Below are 6,830 nucleotides of genomic sequence, written 5' to 3' on the forward strand. Positions count from 1 at the left end.
TGTTGCTGTTTAATCGCGAAACGTGAACTTGAATTTGCCTTGTCCTGGCCAAGCACTAGCATTAGACAACATATTTACTCGCAAGACGAATTTCACCGCCAGATTAATCAAATAACACCACAGCTCGTGTTTATTATCTATGTCCAAGTTGCGAATTTTAGCGCTCAACAACATTACTTTTTGATTATTGGAAGCACGAGCGGCGTTAACGTTGGTGGGTGGTGGTTTCTGCAATGATCGAGCCAACACCACTTCGTTTATTTACAACCAGCGTAGTTTGGCGGGACAGTAGCAGTCAATATGCTGTAAAATGTAGTTACGATTTGTAAATTCTCTCAAGGAACTAGCATAGCTATGAGAAATCCGGAGCTTGCGCCTCCCAGGCAGTGACTGTGACATCTTGGGGGTGTGTTGCCTGATACAAAAGCTGCTTGTCTTTACATGGCTATCTGTGCAGCAACCCGTCTGAATCAACCGAAACGTCAACCTGAAATTGAACATACGTTAAGTTAAAGAGTTTTATTGGATTGCAGCACGTCTACACTGTTAAATGAAGCTTTAATTTTTTTTTAGAATCAGTCCGAAATTGGTCCTAGTGGCAGTATTTTTAAGTGACATCTGTCTCATACAAAATACTGTGTATTCGTCTTATACTATTATATTGAATGCAGTATGTAGACAGTGTAATGGTCATATTGTAATGGTGTTTAATTAATCTGTTTTTTCATGCAGTTTAAAAAAAACAACAGTATTAAATGTAAAATATATTTTTTATGTCTTTGTTAAGGAACAGCACATGTAAATACAGTTAACTGGCCATTTTAAAATAATTGTTTCATTTTCAATATTACAAGAAATGTTCATTTTGGGATCATGAAGAAGAATGCTATTTAGCACCACAATTCAAACATGAAAACGTGTCATATTCAGAGATTAACTAATCGAGCAGCTGCTTAAAGGTTACATCAAAAATAAAACCATAAGAAACCAACTGTCAGAAACACATACTCTTATTGACTCTTTTGGGGGGCTTATTTTAATTTTGGAGACATGAATATTGACTTGAATACTGCTAGTGTTCTAGAAACCTCCATTTACAATTTGAGAGTTACTAAAATAAAGCATTAGTTGTTACAATTCAACTGTTGTGCTGACAATTGATTGTAGCATCAGCTTGCGTCTGTGGCCTTTTAGATAACCAAATCTTACAGGAATGCATGAAAAATACTCTTAAAACAGGGTGATCTGTTTGTCATTTCAGTTAAAGTTATATTTAGTAATTTCACTCTTTAGCTGACCTTAAACCAGGAACTGATTAATTAAACTGAATGTGTTAAGATTATAGAAGGTTGTATAACAGCAAGCATACTTCCAGTTCGCCATGACACATCATAATTGACCTTACTACTAAGGAACAGCACTTAAATACCTTAAATGGTGAGTCCTCAATGATGAGTAAATTCTTGCGCAATTGTAATTACAATTCCTTTAGAATAAATCTTGTTAAATCATTTTTTAAAACTTAACCTTAACCTCAGCTGCAATTTAGATAAATCACCAGGACCATGCTGCAATTATTTGGTTATTAACAATGTACTAAGGAGCAAGTTAGGATGTAGTAATACATGATACTTTTTCATATTAATGTTTTGTTAAATGTAGTCCACTGTTAATCTGCTATTCCTTTAGATACATTTTATATAGACAGAACAGTAAATAAAAATGTTATTCATAGACTTAAATTGGCAGTAGCTGATTTTTATCAATAGAACATATCACTCATATTAGGGAACATGATTCTTCAGGCATTAAAGTGCTGTCTTCTCCCTTGATTGATTGATTGGTCACTGCTGTTTTGGACTCAATTGTACGTGGTGGGATTAGTAGGCTTTTCATTAGTGTGCTTGTGTCACCTCGAACTTTTGTTTTTTAAAATACTCTTTTACTTTCTGTAATGAGTTTGTACTAACATCTCTCTCACTGGCAACTGAGTATCATGTGATGATGATTTGCCTGAGGATGAATGAGACCTCCCACGGCACTAAAGGTTATGACAATACGAGTAGGACACATAATTGACACTGCAGTATATTACCAAACTCTTTCTTGCAGTGCGTCATGGGTGCCTTTTTTGTGGTGCCATTGAAGAGAAGATGCTTCTTTTTGTTTGAAAGGGTTTTCTTTGTTCACTTCAGTCTTCTGGTAGTTTAGTAGCTGACACTGATGAAGCAAATTAAATGATGGTGTCCAATAATAAATGTCAGTTTTAAGTAACAAAAAGGCACTGCCCTGGCTTTTGTTTATCGTTTTGTTCATTGCAAACAACATTTATTTAGTTGTATTACTTAATTGGTGATTTTAAAAATGCATAACCTCAGTGTAACGGTGTGATTCTCTACAAAAGATTAGGTTCTTTGGGGCGTATAGGTTTAAGGGTATATTAGGGCTCTCCAGTTAATCAAAATTTACATTCAATCTAATGATTTAAAATTAGATTAAACAATTAAGGCAGTTCCTTCTTTTATCACATCTGTGCACTCATTTGCCCTGTGTTATAAATCCATGGCACCTTTTCCTTTGCAGGGTGTGTATCAGATTCATGCTCCTGTTAAAGTTAAGACGCAACCTAATGTGCACATCGCCATTTACACAGTCAGCACAAGCACCGGCATATGCTACATCCTAAGCTCTACATAAATTCCCAGCAGAAGCATAAAGTCAGTGTTCTGTCCTTCTATTAACCGCCAGACGTACTCCTTGACATGCTGTACCAGATTTAGATCATCTTTTGGTCAGCACTAATATTAAAACAATTTTAATTGTCTGAAAACACTTTGGTTTTAACAAGTAGAGAAAGGAGAATTAAATTTGAAAAAAGCTGCTTTCATCTGCTCCCTTATTCACGAGGAATCGCTACAGTGGGTAACTCCAGATGTTGAATTTGGAGGAATTTCTTTTTGTACTGGTTGCCCTTCATGACACAACCCCACAGGGATTTGTGTTTCTTCACAGCACTGAACCGGGGATCTCAGGCTTCTTAGGTGAATGTGTAAAGCACTACTGTGGAGCCACTGGAAAGGAGCATCAAATGCCATTCCCGGCTTTTGTACTGGCAATCTGTGCTTGATGCTTTTGTCTGTGATCTCAATGTGAATTGCCATAATTGAGCAGACTTGGGGTATGGGCTCCATGGACTGGACTTGTTGTGCTGCATCAGATAGAGGATAGATTGCATGGGGATCCAGAGAGTTTGTAGGTCAAGTCAATACTTTGAACTCTTTGTTTTTTGTTGTTTTTTGTTTGTTTGTTTGTTTGTCTTACTTTTCATGTTCTTCCAGAGAATACTGGGATACATTGTCCTGCTGTTAGCTGCTACCAACAGCCATGGTGGCTGCTATTGGAGGTGTTGTGTTACTAATCAGCAATTTCAAAAACAATAAGTTGCTTGCTTGTTTGACTTTTCACCTCAAGATTTTAAATGAATCAGTCCCAAGTGAAATTAAAGATAGCATTAGGGTTAGGGTTTGGTATGTTCTACTGTTAACCTCTGTGCATAGTGTAACAATGGTTGGGTGGGTGGTGGTGTCAGTATGATATTTTTTTTAATTTATTTTTTTAATAAATACATTTATATAAAGGTTTCCAGAAAACATTTCATTGTTGACCTGTTAGTGGTTTTGATGTTGGGGTTTTAAAATAATAAAATTTTTCGAAATAGCTGCCCAAACAAGTACTTAGGAGTAATAAAAGACTTGCACATGTGCCGGATGACACACAAACAACACAAAAGGACAAGAGAAAAGCTGTGTAAATACTACTATCCCCTTCAAAGTTTCAGCATGTCAAACTCATCAAGACATACTCCAATGTCGTGTTTGTTTTGTTGTTATGTCTGCATTGCTGATGCACCAGTTCACTTTCTTCTGTTTCTGCCTGGCTACCTTTGTTATTGGTGCGGTAAGACAGCTCAACATTTTTCAACTTAGTCTTTTTTTGTGAGTTTTATTGACCTTTAGATATAATTTAAAATGAAAAACAAACACCTAGAAAATGTGAGGGAGGTAGGGAAAGGTAGGCTTAGTACATTAAAAACATGAATGGTTGCATGTCCTGACCAGTGGGTGTTTTTTGATAGTAAAGTTCCTCTTCAGTCTAATTGCATAAAGTCTGTGGTTGCATGTGGGGGTGAAAAGAGCCCCAGGCTCATGAGGACTCGCATGTCTTGAGAGGCCTGCAAGTTGGCTATGGGGTGAACAGCAGAATCTCAGAGCAAATGGTCAAATGTTACAGTTTGCCAAAAGTGGACCGGGCGATCTGGAGACAAAGGCAATCATTGATCCTTCCACAGGTTGATCTTCAGAAATCTAGCGGGTTTTACTTTCTTGAGATAGATCTTTCTACCAAAGGCTCCATTTTGGCCATTTTGGTTCATGGTCCACTAAACAGTAAGTTAGAGTTTTTAGGGAAGGACTAGAGCAATTCTTCCCCAAATTCCCAACAAGCTGAATTTACATTGTTGTCAAACTGCAAGGTAAATGGGCACCTTTCTGCCATTAGATAGCAGGCATTGCCCATTATTCCAGAAGCCGTTGAAATTATAATGACATTAACCTCCTAAGACCCAAACTCTTCCACGGCATGCATTTTTAATTTCTCTTTGATATTTGGGCATATTGGGGCCCAATGAATGTAAAAACAAAGAATTACCAGATTTTTTTTAAATTTTTTTTTTTTACCTGATTTGTCTTTTTATGAATCAGAGCCACATATGAGGATATTCATTTAAAAATTTGATAGAACAGTAGCAGTATAATGTCCTCGTAAATGGATATCAGGCCCCGGTTGAGCAAAATTGAGTATTTTGGTCTAAATAACCCAAAATGTGATGTCCACATATGTGGACGGCAGGTCCTAGGAGGTTAATGCACTTTGTCTGCAGTTGCCAGTCTGCCCATGCTATCATTGCATTGACAGTTCTATTATAGTGTATTTAGTCACAGGCATATGACTAACTTTACTTTTAAAAATCTGCTTTTGATAATAAGCTGGCTGACACCTTCATCAAAAATATCTAGCACATGTATGGGGTGAAGAGCCAGTGGGCAGATATCGGTTGACATGTAGCTTGATGACGATCAGTTTCACAAACCAGCTGGCAAATCTTTTTTTGTTTTTCTTTTTTTATTTAAAATTCAACCAGTTTCCGCAAGAGAATATGACCTGTTGTTCTCTGAGAGTATTTTTGTTAGAACTGGCATATGATATGTTAATTTCCTCTTTCTCATTGATTGGATCTTGTTTGTGTTGCTCTTCCAAAGCTTTTGCTTTCATTTTCACTCATCCTTCTTTCCTTCAGACACTAAATTAGCTTTTATTGCTCGTCTACAAATCCCTTACAGAGTTTGTCTCATGGCGTAGTCAATTGCAGGTGAGACTTTGCCATAAAGGAGGGGCATGTTAAACAGCTATTCAATTGTGACTCAACTGTCACAACTGCGTATCAATCCATATGTCAATGTGATATGACTTCCTGTAACGATCAAGTGTTTGATCTGCAGAAAAACTGTTATTTAAAAGTAATGTCATTAAGCAAGTTAAAACTACTTATGTTTAGACGGAGCATTTTGTTTTTGTATTCAACATTGTAGCTTTATGTCATATAGTAATAAAGTGATCATCTGAATAATTGCTTCTTGCGGTCGCGCTGTGGTTGAGACATTAATTACAGAGCAGTTTTGGTCAGTTTGAAATATTTTCTCTGGCTGTCTTGGCAATATTTAATGCCAGCATTTATCTTCTGATCACACTCGCATGCATAGTGACAGGTCTGGATTCTCAAAAATCTAATTTTCCTCTTATTTCTGCCAGATCATGGAAATCAGATGGTGGGAAAGAATCTGCAGTCACATCAGTTTTACACATGCCGTCGAGGCAGATCGTCATAAGAGGCATAGACAGAAACGTGCTGAGAGCCATGCAGACACTTGTAAAGAAATGTACACAGTTAATACTGAACTGAAAGTCCAGCTACGTCAAATTTTCAGATTTCTTAGATTGTTATTAGACTCCTTCCAATATTTTCTTGCTTAATAATGCAAGCACAAAGAGGGCTTGCTCTAAAAATAACTGGAAAACGTTAGCATGACATCTATAGTATAAAGCCTCTCCAGACAGACTATAAGCTTCTTAGAGAATAGAGTATTGACTAAGGTGCTGTAATGCCTGAGCAATTATGTAAGGGCATACGTTATTTCCTCTCTACAGTGCACTTCTTGAGAAAATTTGTTTGCATTACAGTTGTTCATTTGGATTATTTTTCATACAGTGGAAAGTACATAATACTTATTTCCAGTTTTTATTGTTTTTGTCTCCAGTATTATACAATATTTTGTTTTTGTAATTTGTTTTAGTCCATAACACAATGCCTAACTTGCCATATCAAATGTTTTGTGCGTTATGCATTTTTTGGGTGAGAAGTAATTTAAGAAAGGGGAAAAATAAGAGGCGGCAGATTAAAGGAGTAACATTCACATGGAGGTGGAGGGTTCTAAATGCAGATCGGTGCAATGGAAAATGTCTTAAGCTATTTAGAAGACATTCTCTTAGAGAACAAGAGAGAAAGGTATTAACCCTTCACGGGTTTAGGGTTAAGCCTAGACACAAAGTGATGACTTGGACATCACTGAGTGAAGGAAAGTAATGATTTCATATGAGCTTAAGCTTACTAAATGTATTGGTTCATTTCATGTGAAACATAAGCAGTCTGTTTGAGACCTAAACTTGTGCCTTTTGTACTCGAGTCCTTCACATTGAGAGTTTTAGCTTGGCTA

At 36.8% G+C, this 6,830-nt stretch overlaps 1 protein-coding gene across 2 annotated transcripts in view; it reads left to right on the plus strand.

Annotated features, from left to right (window-relative positions):
- The window catches only part of ankrd12 (ankyrin repeat domain 12), a 39,276-nt gene that overhangs the window by 2,332 nt on the left and 30,114 nt on the right, over positions 1–6,830 (plus strand). The window lies entirely within an intron of this gene.

Source organism: Pundamilia nyererei, unplaced genomic scaffold (assembly GCF_000239375.1).
Source record: "Pundamilia nyererei isolate P.nyererei 1_Seehausen unplaced genomic scaffold, PunNye1.0 scaffold00031, whole genome shotgun sequence".
In the NCBI taxonomy this organism is placed as follows: Eukaryota; Metazoa; Chordata; class Actinopteri; order Cichliformes; family Cichlidae; genus Pundamilia; species Pundamilia nyererei.